This window comes from Anoplolepis gracilipes, chromosome 3, assembly GCF_047496725.1.
Source record: "Anoplolepis gracilipes chromosome 3, ASM4749672v1, whole genome shotgun sequence".
NCBI lineage: Eukaryota > Metazoa > Arthropoda > Insecta > Hymenoptera > Formicidae > Anoplolepis > Anoplolepis gracilipes.
The window spans coordinates 13,788,492-13,815,501 of NC_132972.1; the positions used below are offsets into that span (position 1 = coordinate 13,788,492).

The window sequence follows — 27,010 nt, forward strand, 5'->3', positions numbered from 1 at the left end:
GCGGTAGAAGAAACGAAAAACCTGAGAAGATTATTAATTTAGCAATAAGTTTAGCGGTAAATAAATTAGCAATATTTTAAGACTGCTATATAAATACTTGGTTACGAGTGTCAATGAAATATATTAATTCCATACTAAAAAGCACAATTATTTCTTATAAATTACAATACAATATATATGTGTGTGTGCTTAAAAGCGAATAAACATTATATATATATTTTTTCTTTTATATATAATTACATGACTATAAAAAAAATTGCGCGAAAATAGATCAGACATCGTTTCTAATTATATTTTGACACGAATTAATAGAATTAAAGTTGTATTAAAGTTAATATTAAATATGGAGTAAAGTCGACTAAAATTAAATTACCTATGCGTAACGTATGGCGATAACAATATAATTATGCAATTCGCGCCTATGTCAGCGAAACAAAAATAAGTCGAATTATTCTGCAAGCGAATAATTAAAGTCGCACGTCAGAGATTACGAAGTAACGCTAAAGTAACTCGCTTATCGATAAAAGCGTACGTGCCGTACGAGGATGCGAGGCTTGGCAAATAAAACGCGCGCGCGCACACTGCGGTTTTTGTTTTCGAAAAGTCGAAAAAATTGCGGACACAATCGAGGGCGTTTATAATTCTCTTGTTACGTTTCATCATTTGCTCAATACATCTGAATAATTATACGAATTTTATTAATTTTTGTCGTCAGAAATATATATAATCGTTTTTTAATGACATTATTATTATTATATAGAATTTTTTCGTAACATGAGTAACTTTTTACCTTTAAGTGCTAAACGGATGTTTTTTACAAACGTATTTTTTTCTTGAAAAAAAAAAGTGCGTATGAAATAATTATACAATCAAATATATATCACCAAGACTGGAAGTGAGGATAATCATAAATAATACTTATTAGATAATATCCAAATATTCATTTTACGCGTTTGGCTGTGACAATAGCAATGTTCGACATCACTGTCAGGATAATTCCATGTGTTATACTGCTCTATCTTTATCTATTTAATACTCCAAGTATATATATATATATATATATATATATATATATATATATATATATCAATAGCGCGCACAAACAACAACTAATACCTAAAAGTTGATAACGCCGTACAAGAGCAACATATAGATGATTCAGGAGGAATTTCGCAGGTAAACCTCATCAGCGACGTCTCGACCTATGAACTATAGGACGTCTCGTGACCAAGGTGTTAATATACGTGGAGCTTTACGCTTTATGACCTACAGAGAAGAGCAGCCCGTCCAAGATTACAGTGGACGTGACTTTCTGGTTCTCGTCGACTCGCGCGCGCACGCGTCCACGACGACGGATGATCGCCTCGATATCTCCACTTCTACCCCCCCCCTTCCCTTCCCCGTTGCTCCTTTACCGCCACTACTTACTCTCGCGGCTTAATGCCGCGTGTCCCGCGCGTCTTTTTCTCGCTCTCTCGCGACTTCTAACCAGGCCCGAAAGCCCGAGTAAGTCGGCGCGAGCGCGAGCGGGACGGAATGACACATCTTTAGAACAATCACCCGTTGTGAAAGCGCCTAGCTGTACGCTCGGTCGGAATATCCACCGCCGCGATGTAATAACGAGCAAGTAACGGCATCAAGGAGAAAGAGAGAGAGAGAGAGAGAGAGAGAGAGAGAGAGAGAGATCGCGGGCGTTTTCCCGCCGATCGATGAGAGAGTCGCGCGGGATTTCGTGTCGATACGAGTCAAGGCGCGTAAAAGGAGACTACGGTAAATATCAGTAAGTACTCTTGTACTCTGACTACTATTACCGCTACTGCTACCGCTGCTACTACTACTACTACTACTAGTACTAGATTAACTACAGAGTTTCATTTCACAAGACTGCAAGAATTGAGAAACGTGATATTTCCGTATTTACAGTATATGAAAAGTTGGACTCGAGAGAGGGATAATCTCGAAAATACACGGAAGGAAAGCGAGAACAAGATTCTACTCGCAAAGTTCAATCTCTTTTTTCACGCGTTTCCGAACGATAATCGATGACAAGATAGATGGAAAGACACGTCGTATTTACAAGTGATCGTTCGATATTTTCGATTCACGATTCACGTCTAATAATATAACAGAATCGATAGAGTTACATTATTATTTATTTGCACAAACGGTCTTTCCATCTTTCTTATAGCAGTAATTGATTATTTTTTAAACGAAAGAGCAAATGAATTTTTTACATAATTTACGTTACATATCGTGAATGAAACTTTATAAAAAAATTGCAGTTGTAAAAATTGCAAAAGTTCGCACTATATAATTCAGTTTGAAAATCTCGAAAAATCAATCTTAGGACGCTAATATGAAATTATTATGAATGAACGTTGCAAGAATATTAGATGTAATCTTCAACGAGATGAAAATACAAACGTTGAGATATTTATATTTTATGAACAGAAGTCTCATCTGTTATTATTGAGAAGATTATCATCGATGCGAAAGAGAGACACGCGTTTGAAACTACAACGGGACATTTTCAATAATAATCCTTATTAGCATCCTAAAAAAAAATCAAGTTAAACGAGTTGAAGGACTCACCTGCGTGACTACAATATCGCATTATCCTCAGATTATGATTAGGGACGATCACAAAAGGGAATCCTCCGCGACGAAGCATAATCCAAGAATGCACGCCGTAAGATATACGCGTCGCGTGTATAAATATATGTATATATAATACACATGTATATATATATATTTATGCGAAATACAAGTAAGTACACTAGATCACATAGAGCACACTGTTTTCCCTCGCGCGTTTTCCACGGACGATCACTACGGTATCGCTGTCCGCTTTGTTAATCGTCATCGTCCATCGACAGGACGACGAACACTGTCACCACGCCGCTCGACACTGCGACGCCGGCCGTTCATCACCTCGTCATAGGCACATTACGACGGAAACACGACAACGGCGATGATAACGACGACAGCACAGAACCTAACGCGCGAAGAAGACCGAAATGAGACACACGGAGCACGGACAATACGATACCTCGACCACGCTCCGCACGAGCCACGAGCCAACTGAAGGCGATAACCGGTCGGAGTGTTCCACGCGCGTGCGACTTCAATGCGATGCGCCGCTTCTCCCCCCCTCCCGCCCTATTCTCTTCTCCGTTTCGTGGGAGAAGGGGGCGAAGACTTCTCCGCTCTCGCACAACCGATACCGGCGAGTCCTTGTGACGGCTGACGGCGCTGATCGCGTCGTGCTTTTCCGGCGCGAGATTCCAAAGCGTACGTAAGTGCGTGCGTGCGTGCGTACGTACGTGCGTGTGTGCGTGCGTGCGTGCGTGCGTGCGTGCGTGCGTGCGTGCGTGCGTGCGTGCGTGCGTGCGTGCGTGCGTGCGTGCGTGCGTGCGTGCGTGCGTGCGTGCGTGCGTGCGTGCGTGCGTGCGTGCGTGCGTGCGTGCGTGCGTGCGTGCGTGCGTGCGTGCGTGCGTGCGTGCGTGCGTGCGTGCGTGCGTGCGTGCGTACGTGCGTTCACTTGTTCAAATAGTACACGAAATACGGTCTCTCTTTCCCGATGGATCGGCTCGATCGATCGATCGCGCTCTCGCCGGAAGAAGTATTCAAACAACAGCCCGTGCCAGTTGCCGGCGCTCTTCCATCTCCCTCTTCCGTCTTCTCCTCCTCTTCCTCCTCTCGCTGCCGCTGCCTCTCCTCCCTCCTTGGCCGTCGTCGCGCGCGCTCGTTTCACCTCTTTCTTTCTCTCGCGCGTGCGAGAGACCGCGGAAACTTTATTTATATCCACCGACCGCGGCAGTCGCGCGCCTCAGTCTGTCACGAGCGCAGCGTCGGTTAGGTACGGCTGCTGCGAGCGTTGATGCGAAAATTGCCAACAACGTGACGACGACAGTGTATTTGGACGTGAATGCACGTCCTCTATCACTTTGATAAGGCAAACGCCGTTTCTCTCTTCTGTCTCTCTATCTTTTTCTTCCTCTCTCTTAAATTGGCGAAATATCAAGGAGAGAAATGACACGAAAAAATTAAAAAAAAAAACTGTATATTGAGAAGGAAAGAATTTTCTTCTCTCGATATATTCGTTGATTCCGACTGCTCAGGCTGACTGACTACTCCGCGTGTCGGGTAGCATTGGCCCCACTAAACGGTTGAAAGTAATACTGTCTAGTGAGAGGCTGTTGGGGCCTACGGTGTCCTTCTCGCTTGCTCCCTTTTGCCACGTTCTCAGTTTCTCTCTCGCTCTTCTCGCTTTACCCTTCTCGCTCCCACCATCGCGCCCTCTCGCATCCTTGTCCCACGTCGATTCGTCGTCACGACCACGACTCGTAACACACATACACACACATACATGCATACATACATACATACATACATACATACATACATACATACATACATACATACATACATACATACATATACGCAGAACGTATACACCGATTTCTCTCTACCGTTGGGTGGGTGAAACTCGTTGTCGAAGATAGTGATAGAACGAAGAGCGTCGTCGTCATTGGTGGTAGTGAATCACCACACAGACCCAGTGGGAGAAACGTCACACGTACACACACATGCACGGTCGTCGACAATGCCAACGTGCTCAGACGCCATCTGGCGAAAGGGAAGCGTAATCAGGGGTGAGAGAGAGAGTGGGGCGGGGGGGGGGGAGAGGGTACGGCTGTGCCGGATGAGGGGAAGGTGCGATAGAACGTAACACGCAGTACGCAGTAGACGGAGCGCTGGCGAGAACGAGACGGAGAGTAGGCTTGAAGCGCAAGGGTTGGATAGCACGAGGGGTCGCTCTCCTCCGTGCGATCGAGGGATGCCGGTGGGGCGGTTTGACCTGAGAGAGAGAGAGCTCTAGTTCCCCTCCATTCAATCCACGGCCACAATATCGGTTATAGCGGGCCACTGTTGCCAGATTGCGCGCCTCGGCGACGACGGTGGCGCGTGTGGGTGGAGCCACAACGATAGAGGGGAAAGATCCCCTTTGCGTCCCCCTCCCCCTCTTCCGCCCTGCCATCCTCTCTCATCTCGCCGCGCGCCCGTTGTCCTCTTCTCTCGTCCTCGTGCTGGTTGCTCGATCCGAGAAACCGGCGGCGTCTGTCGCCGTCTCCGTCTGCCACCCTACCCGTCTCTCTTTGTCCGCCTGCTCCTTCTGCCAACGGCGTCGTCCTCCGTCTTTCCGTTGTGTCGACTGCCGGCCACGGCTGTGTGTCGCTACCGGGACGTACACACGGATCCCTACCCAAACCCTGGCTGCATGTATAGCGTTTCTCTCCGTGTGCTGCCCAGGACCTTATGCACCGCCAGGCAGGCAGGCGAGCAGGCAGGTAGGCAGGTAGATAGATATGCGTGCCTGTGTGTCGATATGTCTCCGATGACACGTCGCCTGTAGCCCGTACGGCATGTAGAGATGCGAGTTTGTCGTCTCGAGTAGGACAGCTTCTCCGCGTGAACGCCGTAGACCGTAGACGATGTCGGGACAAGAGGGGCGTTATTCCCGGTAATCCACGTTCCGCTACCGAATCGTCATGATGCGTACTGTACGATGATTCTCTTAAGGAGCAAGTGTACGGATCTTATTGTTAACTATGTTAAAAGTTAACAAATCTTATATCTAATAAAGTCTAATTTCCAGATTCATGAATTTTATTAGATTTATGAACTTTTTACGTAGTTGATCCGTACAGTTTCTCCTTAATCTTGTAAACTACAATTTTTTTCTGACCTCGCAACCTTGTCTCCTTTCTACGTTTATAAATAAGGAAATATATAGGACAGCTTCATCAAGTGAACATCTCCAAAATATCTCCGCTATAAAGAAATGTAAAAAATATTGAAAGAGATTTATATAATTCAAGGTAAATATTAAAGATAGATATTAAAATAACAATTGTTTTTTTTCGCAATTTATACTTTACGTATTTTTAAATCTCGGATGACAATACCGTATGATATCTGACATATACACAATCCTCTCCCTACTGTACATATATTATATGTTCTAGTAACCTTGACCTTCTGTATACAATAATCTTTTTTACACATTTTTTTTATATCGTCAATAATAATGGAAATATTTTAGAGAGATGAAATCTCCAATAAGATAATATCTCTCTTATAATAAATAATAAATATATATTATATCTCGTATTGATATGTAAAATTAATAGAATTGTAAAATGATATTAAATTATATTATTCAATTGTATGTAAAGCTCGTGGTATCTCACAATAGATACATAAGCTTCTTCTCGCTTTGGCAGAAGCAGTCTCAAAACCAAGCATTCCAGATTTATACTGTCTGACGTATAGTGAGAAAAATGTACCGCATGTACGCGGGCGCGCGTACGTTCCGTTAATACATTCTCAAGGCATCTTCTCTCAGCCCCGGTCCAGCAGACGTAGATCGAGAACATCGAAACGGGATTTTACGTTTAGGCTGCGCGTGTTCCTCGCGTGTGCGCGCGTGTCTATTAAGCAAGGATAAAATACTTAATTACGTTCATAAAAAATGTTCACAAAACTGCTCAAAAAATCAAATTGAAAAAAAAATACTTCCTTTGAAATTATGATCTCTTAAATGGATCGTAATAAATAATTCGAGAATTTGTTCGAGTTTACAATAGCATGAATTTCTTTGAATTTTGAAAAAAAAAACTTGAAATTATTTTTATTTTTTATACTTTTATCTCTTTACATACTAAAATTTATTTATTTTTAATTATTAGAATAAAAGTCTTATATGTTACAGATTTTAGTGTATATTCACCCAGTTCAGAATAGAAAAATTATATATATTTTATATTTAAATAAATATTAGAGGTAAAAAAAAAAGAGACAAAGAAAGTAAAGAATAACTATTTTAGTATAAATTATGTGTTCCATAAATCACTCTATATTTTTGTACTTTCTTAAAGAATGAACTTGAGAATCTTTAAGAAAAGGTTGTAAAAAAAAAATTTTCTTTCCCTTTCTTCTTAACAATTGTGCTCAAGGTTAAACTCATCGTTAAATTCCGGTGTCCTTCTCTGGTAAAATGGAAAATTCTTTAATCTGACAATACTGGTTATGCACTCAAATTGCCTGTGTGACTGTCGATGAATACGAGGAGTTGCTGCTCGAAGACCTCGTTACGTGTCACGGATGTTTAGAATGGTATGTATGTGTGTGCGAGAGTGTATGTTTCAGACAATCATGCTCATCGAGTGTCTTTCTTCAGTCTCGGCAGCTTCGCAAGAGCGCGACGTTGCCTCGTCGCAGATTACAGGCGTATTCATATTATCCATTTGATAAAATTAATTATACAACGAAAACAAGGTTCGATACACAAATATATCTCGGATACAAATCGCCAATAATTCTTCGAAAATCTAAATTAACTTGAAATTAGGATGATTATTTAAAAAAAAAAAGTATCGATATTTGTCATTAAAAATAAAACTGATGATGCTATGGATATCACTAAAAGTATTAATATATAATTAGCAATAGCAATTTAATTTATAAAAATAAAAATTACATGCGCGTATAACTATCTCTTATTTGTTATTTATGTCTAAAATATTTGTTTCTACTAGAGACCTACTGCTTCAAAATTATAAGTCCGAGAAACATGCTCTCCCTCGTGTCGTTGTATTCATTCAGAGGCCAGAAATTTTCCGTCACAAGCAAACGCTTGATTCAAAGCACCCTGCTTTACGTCGAGAGCGAAAGGGCCCTCATCCTTACACCACTCCTCCGTCCCACGCCTAAATCCGTGCCTGCGAGTCATTACTTTGCCTCTCTCTCTTTGTCTCTCTCTCTCTCTTTCTTTCTTCCTGTTACACGTATAGATCGTCCTTTCCGTCGTGTTTCTTGCTCGTATCGTTCTACCTGCGAGCGAGAGAAATGTGAAACGATCTCTCTTACTCTCGAGTCAAACGCACGCGCGAGATCGCACGAGACATCGAGGTGACCAGTGGCGTAACCACAGGACATTGACAGATATCAATATTAATATTTTGACTTTATAACTCTCTTATTAGCTGGGAGTACATAGTTAATAACGTTTAAATTTTTGTCAGATTACTTTCTAATAGGATATTTTATACTTTGTATACATACATAAATTAATAGGACTCATTTAATACAGATATACATTGTGTGTGTGTGTGTGTGTGTGTGTGTATATATATATATATATATATATATATATATATATATATATATATATAATCACATAGATAGAATTACGAATTAAAAATCTATGAAATAAATTTAGTAATATTGAAAACATACGTTGCTTTATATAAAATAAAACAATAAACTTTGTATTCAAATTTATCGAAAAGATTATATTTTCTGAAAAATTATAGATACAAAAATTTTCGGAAACAGAGAGAGTTATTCAGACACAAAGGGATACTAGAAATTAGAAAGTAAGAAAGTTAAAAGAAACTTCTACTTGTAAAAGAATAGTGTGTGAATATGCTGGGAAGTTCTTCGTTTCTACCTGATGTGACCCTTAAATAGAGATACGTTCGCATATCGATTTTTTCTCTGTTTCTAGAAATTCTGACTGATAGAAATTCCTAATATATTTTTTACTCTCAAAATTACAATATATTGTATGATATGTGATAATGCGTGTTAAAAAAAATGTTATTTAGCAAAATTGATAATAAATTTTCGCAATTTTGAATGTTCAAGATCGTACGCATCGAGAAAGAGAGAGAGAGAGAGAGAGAGAGAGAAAAAGAGGAATCGAAAATAATTATGCGCACTGAAGAGTTATTAGTTGTTTGCGGCTTGAAATATACGGTTTTCATTGCTGCAATGATGATTCCCGGACCGTGCGTATTCAATCGATCGTTTCATGCATATGAAATTACAGGATCGAGATGTGGTTAATCAAAATTTCTTTGATCGCAGGACGCGCCGGATCTTAATATCGTTTCCTCTAAGAATTACGATCATCAAGTCTTAAATTACTGAACGGAATATGTGTGTTGTCAAGAGATTGCAAAAAAAAAAATAGAGATTTATGAAGAAGTATAATAGAAACTAATGGTATTTGAACTGATGGCATATTCGATTATCCTCAACATGAATTGAAAGAAATTGCTTCCTCGTAGCAAGTAAAGTAATATAATTATTATAGAAATGTAGTAATTGCGTGATGAAACTTTTAATCTAAATATAATATATATATAAAAAATAACACGTCAGCAAATTTATCGAAGAAAGATTCACAAAATAGCGATAAAGCAAACTCTTTAATTTATTTAACAAACTTATATCACATCCCTTATATGCATCTGATAGAAGAAAATTTATTTCATGTAACATAATAAACTCTGAACAAGTGTATTTCAGAATCTTTTCTCTTTTTCACTCTGACATTATGAGCTAAGCTCAAAATGTCACGGATAATGTGACGAGTATAGCGATGCAGTATCTTTTCCTGCTAGCATGAATGCAAGCCATGATTGTTCCATCAGCTGACTTAAACCTTCTAATACGTTAATCGTTCCGTCTATCGAGATTGCAGATAGAATTTCATCACTCGTGCAGTATTGCTTATGGGGCGAGGCCTTAAATGGTCCTTCGCTAGCAGCAATTTGATACTTGAGACTTGTTACACTGGTGTACATTTTCCTTAGTTTCCCTACGTCCATAAAAGAAATGTCGGTTTCTCCCGGATACCATTTTTAGTTTGACGTACATGTATATAGAGCAATGCACTTTCGATCTTCGCGCATTTTATAGTTCTAAATACTTTGTGAATTAGCTGGTGATTAAAACATATTTTTTCGAATTTTGCTCTGTGAATATGCAGTCCTTATATAAATAAGTTATCAATTGTTCTTGAAAATCGAAACTAGATGTGTTTAATTGCCTCTCATTAGAAATGACTGTTTAGTTAACAATTTAAAAAAATTAATTTTGATAAAATTATAAGGATTTCTCTTTCCATCAACATAGTTTTATTTCAAATATACGTATTATTTCTATATATCAATTTGAAACTTTATTTTTCTTTGACAAAAGTTTTTGAGAAAGTTTGCTATATAATTGTAATTATTCCTGCTCTAGACGAAAAATTTTTTTCTGCTCTAAACGTATAGTTTTTCGAAGAATTTGCATACTACATAAAGTATGTTCTGGTTGTTATATCTCATAAAAATGTTTTACAACAATTGCGTAAGCATCGTCACATGTCTGGTAGCGAAACCTTATCATCTACTCACGTTTTAGCTTTTTTTTAACGAGAATTACGCTATGTTTTAAGCAGCACGTAACTAATTCTAAAACTCAAGTGCAAATTAAAACGTCAACTTTTCATCTTTTGCAATGTGAGATTTTCTGATTAAAATTTAATTTTTTTAATTTTAAAAATAAATAAACGTACAAAACTTTTAATTTTCTTATATATACAAAACTACATATCAAATAATATTTATATATTTTATGATGTACAAAGATATGGTTTAATGGATAGATATTTGTATCCCTCCAAAAGTACGATAAAATCAATTTGGTAAAATTTTAATTGACACATTAATTATTGATAATATGATCAATCTTTGAGCAAAATACGAGTACACAAAAAGAAATTCAAATTATTGGCTTATATATGATTTTCGTTGCCTACCAAATTACGAAAGCATAGAATCGCAAATGATAATGTGCACGCATTTTCTATTGCTTTCAGATAAGCGTATTCGCATAAATGTTCCTACAACTCAATTTGCAACAAACGTTATCGCGGCTTTATAATGTTAATCGGTCGACCAGCATGGATCATGTGACGTCGATTCGCATAGACACCTAATATATACACATATATACGCGAGTCGCTTTGCCAATTCCGATGCCGTTTCGATTACGCCAGTGCAACATCCATAAAGATAACATTTAATACGATTATGCGATAATTGTAAAACATCAGCCAAGGTGACAGAAATACGTCATAATATATACACGACTTTATCGTTTTACATCGCGAAATTTGCATAGTTGAAACGAGAGAAACTTAAAAGAGGAGACTTGCTTATATTTGTCAAATTATTTTATTTTAATAGTTCCTGTACCGACTTTATAAAATTTTTTTAATGCAAAAAATTTTCGATGATAAAAATTATTTTATTTTTTATTCCACATATTTAAAACTAATATATAATACAAATAGTATTTATTTTGTACAATATATATGTTGTTTGTTGAAGAAAGAAGAAACAGCGTGTGTGGTATTTATACTGGAAAGAAATAAAATATTTTAAAAATACGATTGTTCTTTAAGAAGATAAAAGAAGTAAAGAGATTGAAGTTGTTAAAATTATTTTTTCGACTAAAAATGGGAGAAGAATCTCTTCATCGTTTTATGATTGAGTTTAACTATCGCACAAGATTAGATACGTTTATATGCTGACATATAGCATATCGCAATGAATTGTTTTTGCGTCTTTACTCAATCTCGCTTGACAATTTTATACGTCTTGTTGATTAGAAATGCGCAACTGAAGACACATTACGTAAAGATTACTTAAAGGATGTAAAGTAACAGCACGTTTACTGTTTCTTCGTGATTTATTTTCAAATATTTTTTTAAAATAAAGTATAATAATGAGTTTTAGAAAATAATATATATGCATACAACTTGCAATTATATTGGCTACAGAAACTCTCAAGCTTATTTTCTCTTGTTATCTACATAATAATTTTTTTTAAATAAAAATAAATTTTTTTTCGTATATCATTGTGCAAGTTACGCGCGAGAATATATTTATAAACAATTATATCTTCTTCTTTCAAGTCCCCTTTTCGAAATATTAATGTTTCCAATTACATAACTGTAAAATTTAACTATTATAAAATCAGATTTTGTTGTCGACTATAAATACATACTTAAATATTTAGCTATTATTAGCTAATTATAATTATCAGAGCTAATTAAAGATTTACCACACACACATTGCTTATTATTAGTTTATTTAGCTATTTATTAATTAAAAATAGCTATATATGAATAAAAAGTATATCGGCATATTTAATATTGTTTACAAAAATATACGTGGTTGTTTTATTTTATAACATTTATTATACAGTATTGCGGAAAATCTCTAATTTTTGCGGGAGAATTTTCGCGTTTTTTCAGTTTGAATAATTAACTAGAATTTTTATTTTGCTTATATCTTGGATCGATGGGAATGTTTAAATTCGCATCTACCGCAGTAGAAGTACTCGCGGTTATCCGCGTCTTCCAACCTTCGAAGGACACGCACGCACGCGCATGCCGACGCACGATGGGGATATGCACCTCTGCCGCGAAAGAGCTACGTTCTTTCGAGGAGGCGGTAAAGGGGCGGACGTGTCACTCGCGGTGTCGCCTGCCGCGGTTACGACGTGTCAGAGGTCAGTGTCGGAGCCATAAAAGCGAATAGTTCGAACCGTCGCCATTTGTACGCTGTTCATGTGAATCGTCTGTGAACCGTAAGCATGCGAGCGATACATATCGATATTTCAATATTCTCTCGTCTTGTTAGCATCTTGATGATATCTGATCGACTTTTCATGCAGCAATAATATTCATATATTCATGAGAGAAATTTAAGATGTAAAGGGATGATTTGAAAAAAAAAAGAAAAAGAAAAAAATTTTATATGAGCTTATTTTTTATTTTGAAGAGATTAATTGATTTGATAAAAATAATTTTAAATTTTAAACAACGTGCGTGCGCGCTGCCTCTTCTCAAGTTTTTATATTGATACTTGTTTTTCAAGAGCACGTACAACGCGCAAAGTGATATTCGCAACAAATTACCTACTTTAACTACCGCGGCAATCATACTATGTTTTCGGAGGCGTGAGTTTCGTGAGAAACTTGAATGTATACGAGCAATCAGATCAGTAATTACTACTTGATGTGGAGGAAACACAAAGTAGGAAACGATAGATTATGAAATATCAGCGATATTAAAGATTCGTACGGCTTGCTCGATCATTGCCGATCAAAATGTTAATTGCAAGAGAATATTGAGAAACACCTGAGAGAGTCAATAAGTACGAATACTTTCACCTAATAAAATGGTGAGAATTCCTTTATGTTCGTTAATCCAATTATCTACGTGTTTACGAAATAAAGCTAATGCAGCTGTCTTTAAACAATCGTCGTTAATGTTTGCATCGTCAAAGTATAAAGCTCGATTAAACCATATCGAAATTTGAGAAATGATTATCGTGAACAAATCGCCGGATCCTTTAGTGAAAATACACAAGTACATATATAACATTGTCAACGCGTGCAATCTGTCTGCATCGGATTGCTTCGTGCGCGCAGCCAAATCGATAGTACATGCTAATGCAGATAATTTAGTGCTTAACACTCTGATTACCATATGAGTAACGGGTGGCACATAGATAACAATGTCTGTGCCGGAGTGTTTGCACAGTTGCATGTGGCTACTGGTAAGCTCGTAGGTATGCGAGAAATCGCGAACGCTGTTCTCATCGCGCAATCGTGCACCATTTTTACGTCATGCTATTTTTGTCACATGCTTCATACTTTGACAACGATATTTAATTACGTAGTCTGTAATCGATCTATACAAACATTTCTAAATATTTACTTTATACGTACTTTGATCATTTCGATATTTGAAACAGATCTTTGATTGATTATCTTGAAAAGAAGAAAGAGAGAAAGAAGAGAGAATAGACAACAAATAGAAAAGTATTTATTCAGATGGAAGTTTATTTGTGCCTTAATTTTCAATTTTTATAATAATTATTTGATTGTATTGCGTATTTAATTGTAAAGTGCAATCTTACAGCATATCTGACATTTTTCTTGGCATTAGTAATATCGAAAGTCTCGGATCTTTAATTTTGTCTGAATCAAAATATCATAGATTATCTCTTATGTGTATGCATTTTCTTATGAAATTAAAATCATGTAAAATGAAATATTCAAATATGTGATTTTTTTACAATTATAAATTTTATAAGAAAATGCATATACATAAGAGAATTTATAATATTTTATTTCAGAAAAAAATTACAAATTAAATCGTGGTCATTGATTATAATAAAGGAATAATACAAACGAAAAAATCAAGACACTGAAGAAAAAAAATTGAATTGAAAAAGTATGCTAGCATTCTAGTGCATTCCAGACTTCCGATACTACTAGCACATAGAAGAATTTTAGATATTTATTCTAGACATATAAAAAAACCTACAAGGAAAAAGACAAAGGGAGAATAAATGTACAAGCTTCAAAGAAGAGAACAAATCAAAACTTAAAGCATCAAAGAAAAGTAAAAAACTTGGCCACAGTTTGAAAAGTGTGGTAAGGGAGAATCATCAGGTAAAATGCAGAATACAAGAAACAGAATATTTTTTTCGAGAAATAGGAGAAATAAACCAAAGAAAAAGAAATGGAAAACACAGCGTAATAAATAGAGTAAAAATTTAGAGAAAAAATTATTAAAAAAAAAAATAGAAAGAATCATCTAGGCAATAAAACGAGAAAACAAACTAATGTAAAAGAGAAACTGTAAGAGATTATGATATAATCTTACATTCCGATCCAAAGACAACGAGAAAGTGGAACAAAATTGCGATTTTTCCAATAAAAATAGAACTCTGTGAAAAATCTTATATGAATGTTAATAAATAATCAATGATATAATATAATATGTATATAATATTATTGAATAATGTGAAATATTGTCTGATTTTTTTATGTTAATATATTCCACGATTACTAAAATTGTATTACAATTTTTACTATAATATTTTTCTCGTGTAGAGAAAAAGAAAACCTTTCACAGTTTGAATGTAACGAGGGCGGTAGGTTTCAAGGTTTAGAAACGTTGGAACGACCTCACAGGACGGAAGGGAAAAAGATTACGAGACAATGCTATTTGAAAGACTGCGAACCAATCAGAAAACAGGATGTGACGAAAAGGAATAAGCGAAGAATCGGTAGAACAATGGGGTAGGAGCTATTGGAATAAGAAAGATTTCGATTATTCTAGAAAACTGTACAAAAAAGACGCATATAACGCAAGAAACTTAAAAGTTGCATTTCAAACTTTAGAAAAATTTAAAATATTAAAAATAGCACTTGAAAATTTACAATTCTTATATTGTATAAAACGCTTTTTATATAGTATGTAACATTTTTTATTAATGTTTTCTGCATATGTTATGCTGAAACGAAGAACGAGTGTGTGTAATTTCAGAATTTTATTATTTTTAACTTTGTTATTTTGTTAATTTTTGCACAACAGCTGTAGTGTTTGAAATATGCATATGTACAAAAGCGTAATATGCACAAATTTTTCGTAAAATTAATATTTATTTAATTTGAAATTTATTTATTTAAAATGACGTTTATTATTAAATAAGTTGAATCAAACATTCTTGTTGTAACACAATCGATAAGATTATTTATATGCAAATGGTCAGTCAAATTAATTCATGTACATATATGCATATGCACGCAACACGCTTTTGGCTCAGTTTAGGAAATTATTCATTCAATACTCAATTGTTTCTTCCTAAAGCAAAATGTAAGAGAAAATTAGTTAGATTTATTAAAATAATATAAAGTATAGTTACGTATTATATTACGACACAGAAAGTACAATTTTCTAAAGGATTATAATAATATGTCATCCGAAAAACTTGCATGATGGAAGAAGAAAAAAGGTCAATTAAATGCGACTTAAAAAATAATATTACATTTTATGTAACGCGTTTGCAATCTGGCAATTTTGCAAGCAGTAAAGTAACTTTTGCAGCGCTTCTGTAATTTCTATATGCGTTCAATGGAAGAGAGAGATTCCTCGACTGACTGCTGGACTGAATCGCACATTTGCGAGTGCCGGTCGCTCGCACAATCGCAAGTGACCGTGAAGAGGCACGACACTGTAAAATAAGGCCGCGGCGTCCACCTTTCTACTCGCAGTACCGCAAAGAAACGGTGACCCGCGCGTCACATCCGCGGCGCGCGTGCATTCCACCTTGTTAGTTTGGCTGCTCCGACGTCGCTCCGGTTTCTTTTTCCACGTGCCGATTCACTTCGAAATGCTTGAAAATCATCCTGGCCCGCGCGCAGACTCGAGAACACTCGCCGGCATTGTTGCGCGACGGTGCGATTAACGTACGCAGTCAATTATACTGATACGCGTACGGTACATACATATACGTACGTATCTGTCGGACGATGCTCGAACGGCGCTTGTTTAGCGGGACTGTGACGTCTGCTCTTGTCAAATTAATTGTACGAGAAGATGTACGGTAAGATGATTTAGATCATCTATCGTTTGTTGGGTTAATCGAGGATTCGATTAATTGCCAATTTCGCATTTTTCTTTCAAAACTAATAAAATGAGAAGAATGAATTTTATGTTTCAATCCTAAGTGAATAAACACGGATCTTTCGTATGTTTATAGTAGCGACAATTTCACGAACGAATCAAAATTAATTAATTGATTCAGTTCTCTAAATCTATTATAACTGATTGAGATAAAATTGTATGATTAATAGCTTGCATTTGGATATAAAAAAATTAACTTCTAATGAAAAAAATCAACGAGATCTAATTTCAAATTATTGCTTATACGTGATAATTTTTTTAAATTATTGTAATAAAATTAATGCAATATTTAAATAAATATAAAAACATATTTAAATAAATATAAAAATAAACATAGACAAAATGTTTCTAATAAATAATCTTGAAGTATTTTTTATCTTATCGAAAGGTCACCTGGATATGTGAGTCTCTAACTTCTAGTGTGCCTGCAGCTAAATACGTTCGATTGATAAAGAAAAAAATAGTTTCGATATTTCTGCGCAACAAGACAATAGAATAAGACAAAGCTTTATTTGATATGTATAAGTTATATACATACCTATATAATACTAACGTATTTGTATCATGAGAAATAATTGCGAAATTCTGTAACATGTTCTGTAATGTAACATTCTAATTATAGCTGATTCTTATTGTCATTAAAATTATTAGGTCTTTGACAAGCTATTTCTAAAGAAAAACCTTTCGTTTAAAGAATAAACATTCTTACGTTACAATACACGATGTTTGTACACAAAGATTGAAATTGGAAGTGAATGGATTCACGGGACAACGTTTCGTATGTAAACGTCACGCGTACACAATTATTTTCGATTCGAAGGCAATGACGCTCACACGGCGGCGCCGAACCCACGGGTCAAGCTCGCGAGCGCAAGCGCGCGCGCGCGAATCGGTGCGAAAGGTCGTCGTGACCGTTGCACGCGTGATCAGCCGACGGGGAGAAAGATCTAGGAGCGGCGGAGCGCTCGTTCCGGATTCTGTTCAACAGATCGATGACACGATCGTTCGTGTCGCGAGCCTTCGAATATGCTGGGATACAGAAGATCGGTCGAATACGAGTGCCACGGGTGGAAGAGGCTTCATCGCCGCACCAGCAACAGACGAAATTTCGGTCATAAATTATTCTTGGCGGTAGACATATATATATATATATATGTTTCCGTATGTGTGTACGCGCGCGTATTTATTCGTTTGGTAAGCCGTATAGAAATACTTATTCTAATCATAGGAAATTCCTATAACAGAGTGTGCGCGAGAGACGTCGAGGGAGGGAAGACGGGTGGGCGGGAATGGTGATTTTGAGGAAGGCGCGAGAGGGATAGCGAGGGAAATAGAGATGAACGGGGGCGACAAGGAAGGATGCACCCCTCCCAGAAATTTCAGCGAGGAGTCAAGCCTGTCGACGACGGCGACGACGACGACGCCGCCGCCGCCGACGAAGACGACGACAACGACGACAACGACGAGGACGACGACGACGACGACGACAACGACTATAAATACCAACCCCTTGGCCTCTCCTGGTAGCTTCTTTCTCCTTGCTAGTCTCTCTTTTCTCCCTCTCTTTCTCTTTCTCTCTCTCTCTCTCTCTCTCTCTCTCTCTCTCTCTCTCTCTTTCTCTCGCGCATGTAAAAGATAGAGAGAGGAAGAGAGAGAATTGTTCTCTTCCCGATCTTGTCTTTCCATCTTATTCCATCTTACTCAATGTTCTTCTTCGTCGTTTCTCGTCTTTGTTACTCCATCTCCTCTCTTAGTTCGTTCTCTTGCTCGTATGTACGATGAGGCATCCTTCCTCCACAGCATTGCGTTTTCTTCTCTTCTCGTCTCTCTCATTCTTTCCTCTTCGTCCTCCTTATCTCCGTATGGCTCATGCTCGTATGCCTCTACAATATGTATTTAAAATAGCTGCATGCTGCAAAATAACTGAAATAGCCGTGAAGGGTCGATGATCCCCGCAACTCCTACTTCCTGGAAGAAGCGCATCTTCACAGATTTTCGACGAGCGAGGGCCGACAACGGCCTGTCGCCACCGCGCGCTTGTCTTCGTTAAAATGTTATTTGTCGCCCGTTCCACCTCGAGCTTGCGGCACACCGTTGTGACCCGACACTCGATATCGAGGTCGAACGTCCTCATTGTCGTAACGGTCATAATATACAACAGAAGATCACGCCGCTATTCGAATACCGATTTAAACCAAACATTCCGATATTAAAATAGTATAATAAACAATCATAATCAATTAATAGATGCAAAAACTAAAAATAACATATTCATAACAAAATATAGTTATATAAATAATTATTTATAAAGATGTTTTCAAACTTGAATTTTTTTGCTCTTTCGCAGTTTCGAAAAAACATATATTAGAAAGAAATTGTACAGATCTCAAAGCGACATTTTAATGTTCAAAATCTTTGCTTTAATTAATACAAAAGAAATCAATGATTTTAGTTAAAAAAATAATCCATCTTTCGTAAGAAGAAGATAAGAAAATCACAGACTCATTAAAAAGAAATAAAATATAAGTTATAATATATTTCGATTGAAAAGATAAAATCTTTTTTTACTAATCAAATTAATTACAAGTACTTATTTTTGTTAAAACGCATTAAAATCATCTCGAATAAGATGTACAATTTTCATAGGACAAGGATGACCTTTATGTCCAAGCGCACCTGAGAGAAGGAATTTGCACAGCGCTCGTCGCGCACCATGGCTCGCGAGATTTGTTGCAGCACTTGCAGCAGCATACGACTACCGCCGCTGGCACAGCCTTGACATTGGTCACGTTGCATTTGCTTCGCGGAAGGTTCCCGAGATTCATGCGCGCGCGCGTAAGGCGCGTCCGCCTGTGGCCTCGACGTTTATTACGGACATCGGCTGTTTGTCGCGATACAACGGCGTCGTTGTAGTCGGCGGCTTTTTGCGCTCGCGATAAAATAATTCTGCTGAGAAAATAAGTTGCGTCGTCGCGCTTTTCAGATGCGCGATCGCGAAAAAATTACGCTAATAAACGGGCCTGGAATAAACGTTTCGAATTCTAGAAGAACGACCGCCCGCTCGATGCATTGTCGAATTTACGATCGTATCGTCGTTGTCATTTATGGTCTTCTCATTCATTTCTTCTCTTCCCTTTTCTTTCTTTGTCTTTATATAAATTGAAATTGTACGAAAATATATTTCCATTCTGTAAACACAGGGTCTCTTTCATACTGTCATTGACGTCAATTGCGCGCTGGTTTAATTGCTTCGAATCTGACAGTCTGAATCTAAAACTGAAACCAGCGATTCGCGCTCTACATCGATTACGTAATAGATTGTTTCATTTCATGTTGAGTAGATTACGTCAATTTTATTTTTCTTGTTTATACGTATCTATTGCAAATAGAATCGACATATGTGTTTCGAAATAATCAATTAATTTTATGAGTTTTTCTTATGAATTTTAAAGTTGATTTTCGATTAAAATGTGTTTTGCAATTTGCAATTTTTGAATGACAAGTGATTAAACTAAACGTTTTTTATGTACTTTATATATATGTTAGAGCAAAAACGTAAATCAATTTTATTCTGTATTTCAAATAAAATTCGCTTAATTATCTCAAATTTGTTTAACATCAAGTATAGAAAAATAGCAGCACCATAATCTTTTTTCTTTCAAAATTCCTTTGAATAACTTATTTATTACATTGGTCGCAATCTCATGCAAATGAATATTGTCATGAGAAATTTCATATCGGTTGAATAGCAATCAAATTAATAATTTGCCGCAATCAATGATTTATTTTTGGCACATTTGACAATTGGAGCTACTATCTCATAGCAATAGAGTGATATACCAATATTTTTTTTAAGCGTGTCTCTATATACTTTTAGAATCCTTTTCTCTCTCAGGAGATTCTCATCCGTGTTCATACAAATCAATCTCGTGCTGACGTAATGTCCCCTCGCGCCACAGAGTTCGTCCTCCATCGTCGCTCTCGCTAAGCTAAAGAAAAAAGTCACCCTCGTAAAAATCGATCCGGGGGTGTCTCTCTCTGCGGGGACTAGCAGAGAGACACCAGACGTTCACGACTCGTCGTCGCCGTCGCCGCCCTCGCTGTCGTCGAATTGACGTAGTCGGCGGGGCGCGAACAGAGTCGCGCATTGTACTGGACTCGAGTGCTCGTCTCCAACTCTCCTACGCTGGGAATGGTTAAGCGATAATAATAACAGTACAAATTTTTGGAATAGTTTATACCGCGCCGTGCGCGCGGGCAGGGAGGGGCGAGGGTAGATGGTGAGCGAGGGGTGCGGTGAGAGACGAAGGAAGAAGAGGCGGCGGAAGGAGAGCAGGCAGAAAGAAAGAGGGAAAAGGAAGAAGAAGAAGAAGAAGGAGGCGAGGAAAAGGAGAGAAAGGAGCGAGTCGGAGCGAGTCGGAGCGAGTCGAGGGAGACGAGACGAGACGAGACGATACGATACGAAGAAGCGCTTCTCTGTGCTCTTGTGCACGAACGGTCGATGAGAATGTAGGTGGGGGCGGACGAGGAGAAACAGGGTGCAGAGGAGCAGGATGAGAACGGCGACGGGGGAAAAGAGAGAAGGTGAGGTCGAGGCGCGCAAGAGGAGCCGCCGATAAAGAAGGGGAGGAAAGCCGGGGGGGAAGGCAGGGGGGAAGAAGGGGAAACGATCTCGCGCGCGCATGTGACGAGGGAGACGAAGGGGCGAAAGGCGGCCGGGTGTGAGAAGACGGAGGGGAAGCACGGCGGGAGGGAGGCAAAACGAGGAGGCGGAGGGCAAGCCGGTGAGAAGCGCAAAGGGGGAGCCAAGTGAAGCCAAGTGAAGTGAAGTGGGGCCGCGGGACGGGACGCGGTGGCATTGACCCCGTATAGTAAGTAAAGTAATGTGAACAGCTAGCGCGCGGCTCCTCTCTTTCTCTCTCTCTCTCTCTGTCTCTCTCTCTCTCTCTCTGTCTCTCTCTCTCTCTCTCTCTCTCTCTCTCTCTCTCTCTCTCTCTCTCTTCCTCCGCGTCTCTCTTTCTCCTCGTCTTTCTCTCTTTCCTCTCTATTCGCGGCCAAAGGGTTCCCATCGGGATATTGTTCACCTCGTGGGTACAGGAGGGTGACCTCAGGGTGGACAGCGACCTCGAGAACGTTTATCGATCGGCTACGAAAGTAGGCGTTTGGTTAAGAATCGATATCGATTCTGCTTTCGATGCTGCATCCGCGCACGCAAATTCGGTTCGATCTCGGGATGACCTTGGACGTCGGTGAACAAACGTAAACGTTCTTGTGCGTTCCGTTGTTTCTCTCCGCGACGGCGAGCGGTTCTCACAGGATATCGCTCATTTTGTAGGTACCCCTAGACCGGAAGCTGACCTCCCCCCTCCCCCCCCCCCGTACGTTTTCACAGCGATTCCTGATATTAAAAATCGCTGGCAATCTTTATCTCGTTTCTCTCCGAGGAACTGATTGCGTCGCGGTAAACAAAGTAAAACGACGATAAATTGACCTTGACTAGGACGGAAATATTATTTAGAGGATTCTCACGAGATACGTATATCAATTACATGCGTCGTGTTCAATCTCTTTCAAGACAATCATTTCGTATCACACATCTCTGACATTTATCAAAATATATGTATATTTAATTATTTAATTAATATTCTATATACATGGATTGTAAAAGTAAAATGTTTGTATGTAAAATTGTTTCAACATATATTTTTTCACGGCTATTGGAGATTTATAGAAATTCTTATTTTACTTGATAATTTGAAAATAACAATAACCAAGTAAAATAAACAACTTAAGTTACTCATTGTTAATCATTTATTATTTATGTTGTCAAATTTTTAGGCGAAATAAAAATCAAAGTTTCTCAACAACTGATCAAATACTTTCGTTACCTTCGTTAATAAGAAATAGAAACGTGACTCACCGTATGCGGTTCTTCCTTGATCGCAAAGAATCTCCGGAAGGACATCGGACGACCTCGGAAAATATCAGGATACCGTTCGATGACCTTCGATCGAACGGAGATCGTTCGTCATCTGGAAAATCAATAATAGTGTTTCAAATGATTATAAAATTGTCCGCTGATATGCAAATATATAGTTGAGCTTGACATATACAGTTGGATAAATTATCAATATCCTGAAATTAAAACACCCAAATAACGCATTGTGAGGAAGAAACGATGTATATTCTTTTTTCTTGAATTAACATTTTAAAGTGTAATTAGTTGTGTAACGGATCGATTTTACACGTATGATTCCTTATAAAAATAATTTGTTAATATAAATATTAGCATAACTATATTTATAATAATATAACAATAGAAAGAGATATATAGGTTCAATAGACAGAGAGATGGGAGATTGTGATATGACATGCTTGTTGCTATTATAACGTATCAGAGATCGTTTGATCTTTGTTCATGGCACAACCTCGAACTTTCCATCCGTGAGACTATACGTTTTCGCGAGCGCAGAGTGACACTCTCGCGAATGCAACTCTCGACGGAAGTTTCCCACGGGCCTATCTCGCTCGCGAAGGAAACGCCACGTGACCGACGTAACATTACAACCGCTACTTAATCCACGCTCGTCCCAAATTTTTAACAATGTCACGCGAACGTCGTGTGTCATCCGGAACATATAACCTACCAAAGCGCCCATATCACATGTCACTTTGAAATCAACACCGAAAAAATTGTATTCTTGAAATTGTATACCGTATCAACCCTCTTAATAGATATTCTTAATAAATAAAAATATTTTCTTTTTTTACGTGCTATTTTTTAAAATACCTTATTTATAAATTAAGTAAAAAACTATACAAATATCCATTTTTAAGACTTTTTCTTATCGTACAAATATCTATTTGTAAGATTTTTTGTTGTCATTGAGATTAATAAATATTAAAAAATATAGTGGTAAGAAAATATCCTATTCAGTCTATATTCATATGTGTTAAGAATATTCGAAACTACTCTTTAGATAAGATAATTTCTCTCAAACTAAGAGAATTCTTTTGGCGTTAATTTAAAAAAGTACAAAATTCGACAACGGGAATATCCCTCAATCGAATTAACGGAAGTGTTGCGCAGATTTTAAATCGCGAATTATATCTATAAAAAAACCTAGCAGACAGAGAGATTATTTTAAAAAAAAAGAACAATGTATTTTTTGTTAAATAATAATTAATTTAATTGAAAAATAATTACACAATAGAAAATAGTTTCGAAATATTTTAAATGTTTTTAACGTATACTTTATAATTCTTTCTGGTAAAAAAATTATTTTTACACGTTCGAGTCTTCGTATGATGTTTTGAAAGTGATATAAGTTTACAATTTTGAAAATAATATAAATGTCAAGGTAAGATATGACGTAGCTCGAAGTGACACAAACATCAATTTTAACGAGAGATTTTCGAAGCTAGATTTATCACACCGTTCTTAAACGACTGCGCAATATTCGCGTCTCGGAAGAACCAGCGAGCAAGAGATATCGGCAACGGGACCGAGAACGCATCGAGACATGCAACGTTACCGTTGTCATCATCGTCGTCGTCGTCGTCGTCGTCGTCGTCATCATGCTTCTTCTCTGAGTCGTACTCAATTCGGCATTAAACGTAGCTGAGAAAGATAAAAGGAACGAGGACGAATAGATCCCTCTAACCGCGGGAGACGCGAACGCGTTCCGTGCAAATACGCGACCGGCATACTTACATCGCTATCACCGCGCGTGCATACGCATATGCACGCACGTACGTGCTCGCGCGCGCGCGCGCATCTTACAGCGAATGATGCATGCATCACGTGCGAGCAGCACCACCGATGCGCATACCAGGAAGAATCCCGCTGGACCGCGGTTTCAACTACGCTCGCCGATGAAATCCACGGTGCGATGTACGTGTGGGCACCCGGTGCTTGCCAACGGGATGTTTTAGAGGGTAAACAAAATCGAGGAACTTGATGCGAGAATCACGTAGTTCCATTAACTCGTTAAGAAACATCCGTACCGTCAAATTATCGTACTAACTGTACTCTGGCTTTATCTTACTGTAATATTATTGTTGAGACAATAATTCCACCAGCTTCTATACGCGATAAGAAATTTTCTCGAGAAAGATTAATGAATGAAACTAATTAGATTTAATTCAAATTGGCGAGCTTGCGACTTATTATTTTAATCTTTACTGGCTTTACCTCATTATTAATTATAGAAACGATAACGTTACTTCTCCTCTGACTCTGATAATTCTTTCTCTTTCTTGTTTTGCTTTTCTTTTTGCCAACTCATTCTTGGGACTTTGAAATTTTAATATCATATATATAAAAATAGTAAGGCTCTTGAAAAACACAGAGGAAATTTAATATCACGGGAAGTAACGGAGTTCTATTTCTCTGTAAATAATTCGATTAATCAAATACGATTTCCATCAAATGGACTTTTAATAGCCGTAAGTTGTTTTTCTTTTTTCATAGAGAATAACAAACTCGTGCCTCGAAGCAAAGTTCCGGTATGCAACGAGTGGATAACACCAGTTGTGATGCAGGCTCTAATGCGGGCTCGACGACATGCGTTGCTCAAAATCATCCGCGTCCGACACGTCGGCGTTTTACGATGCGTTCGAAACCTCGCGCGTCGCCTCGTCGGCCGGGCCGAACTTTCACTTTGTTCTTTCTGGAAGTGCGCCGCCGTATCCGATTGTTCGGATTTCAATAACCCCGCGCTTAAACGTGACGACGGTGCCGAAACGGTACAGTCGGGACGCGTGTATCAGCGAGGCGCGCGAAATGATGTAACCGCGTTCCACGCTTACATGACGCAGTTCGAGACTCGAGACAGCAGCGGTGATCAACGAGTCGATCGTGATCGATCGGTCAGCCGTCTCGAGTTTCTGAGCAACACTTTTAATCTACCTACACACTTGTCATCATATCGCGTGATTATTATATATTCTTTGCAATAACAATATTTGACAGAATATATGTTTTAATCAATTCAATAAGACTTTGAAGACTATGATATGCGGAAGTTGAATATTTTAGGATTTCATTATAATATTCTGGCCATTAAAAGTTTTGAATTCTCGTTGAAATCAGAGTCAATAATAAAATTTAATGCTATTAAATAAATCTTAAGACTTCACCAATTAAAATTATTTCTGGTTTAAAAGAATGTGTATAAAAGGTTTCTTCGTATTATGTAATTTTATATTATGTAAAAGATATATTTTTGTTACTGCGTATATTTATATTAGAAACGCTACACACATTAATCAATTATTAAATCACCAGCATTAATTCTCTCGTATAGTTGGGAGAGAGAGAGGTCGCGTGTCACAAAGGCGAGAGGACAAATATTTCGCGCCGCCTTCCGTTCGTCGTAACGTATATATAAATGACGCAGTAAGAGCATGGCGTAACGGAGAAGGCGCAAAACGAACGAGATCATTGGTAACTTTCTTGTTCCGAGAAGACTGTAATGTATCGCCATATCCGACGAGTTACGATAGCGTTGGTGATAGCGTTATTAGTCATAGTCGTTGCATACCGTATAGAAAATCGAGACATCCGGCAAGGACGGCTAGACCGAGTTCGACTTAGAAATTTAAAGAACCGTATACACACGCACGTGTGTGTGCGTGTGTATGTGTGTAAGGGGGAAGGGAATCTGCCCGCACCTGCGCGCACGCGCACGCGGGTGTATATATTGTACATGTATATCACACGCACACGCGTATCGGCTAATGCAACCTTGACGATCGAGAGTGACGATATCTGCATGCATTCGCCGCGGATAATTCTACTCTTCTCGTCTCCTCGTTAATTCCCATGTCCTTAAACGCGACCTTTTTTTTTTCCCCCCCGAAGAAAACTTGATCGACGCACGTGCGCGCACACGTACACACGCGGAGAGAACGACGCCCACGCGCTACTCATCGCGTTGGATCGATTTCATATTATTCAAAATGGAGATATTTACGCGCGTTTCGGCAATAATAAAATCTCTAAATTACTTCACTGTCAACATTAATATCTAATTAACACGATTACATAACAATTAAATAATTAAATAACTAAATGTCAATGACGTGTTACGTTATCCTCTATATTTTTCAAATTGTCGAATATAATAATAACTGACGTTATTACGTCATTTAATTTCTCAATGGGACAATATTTTTACATTATTTATTATCGTCGTTGTGCCGCTACCAAAGATGTAAATATGACTACATGGCTCGGAAAGCTATAGAAAGATTCGGATACATCAGGCGCGACAAGAATACCACGTATATATCACCGTGGACTGTTCACAGTCGGAGAAAACGTTGTCACGTGGCATCGCGTTTCGACCTGGGTCTCCCTCTTTATTCCGCTACCCGGAGGAGCCTGAGACTTCTTGAGGTCGAGGAATTTAATAACGGACGAGGTCGAGTTGCGCGCCGGCGTGCGCGCGCGCACTCCTCGGGAACGAGGGAGCGCTTGGAGTGTTGGTGACCAGCGGAGGTTGCGCTCATTCATAGGAATTTTACAGGTTGTCAGGCAGGTTTGACCGGCCTTTGTCATGGGAGCAACGCGGAGGAGAGCCATCCGGCAAAGATATCCGTCTCTTCTCTGGCTCC

General features: G+C 38.2%; 1 protein-coding gene across 4 annotated transcripts in view; it reads right to left on the reverse strand.

Annotated features, from left to right (window-relative positions):
- The window catches only part of Tna (Zinc finger MIZ domain-containing protein tonalli), a 54,012-nt gene extending 31,681 nt beyond the window's left edge, over positions 1–22,331 (reverse strand). For 3 of the 4 annotated variants that reach the window (XM_072887685.1, XM_072887683.1, XM_072887686.1), the window contains exon 1: positions 2,593–3,316. The gene's annotated coding sequence lies outside the window, so the exon portion shown is untranslated. Of the gene's footprint in view, positions 1–2,592; positions 3,317–22,310 lie in introns of those variants that run through there. The other variant, XM_072887684.1, reaches the window with a different exon arrangement.
- Positions 22,332–27,010: the final 4,679 nt, after the last annotated feature.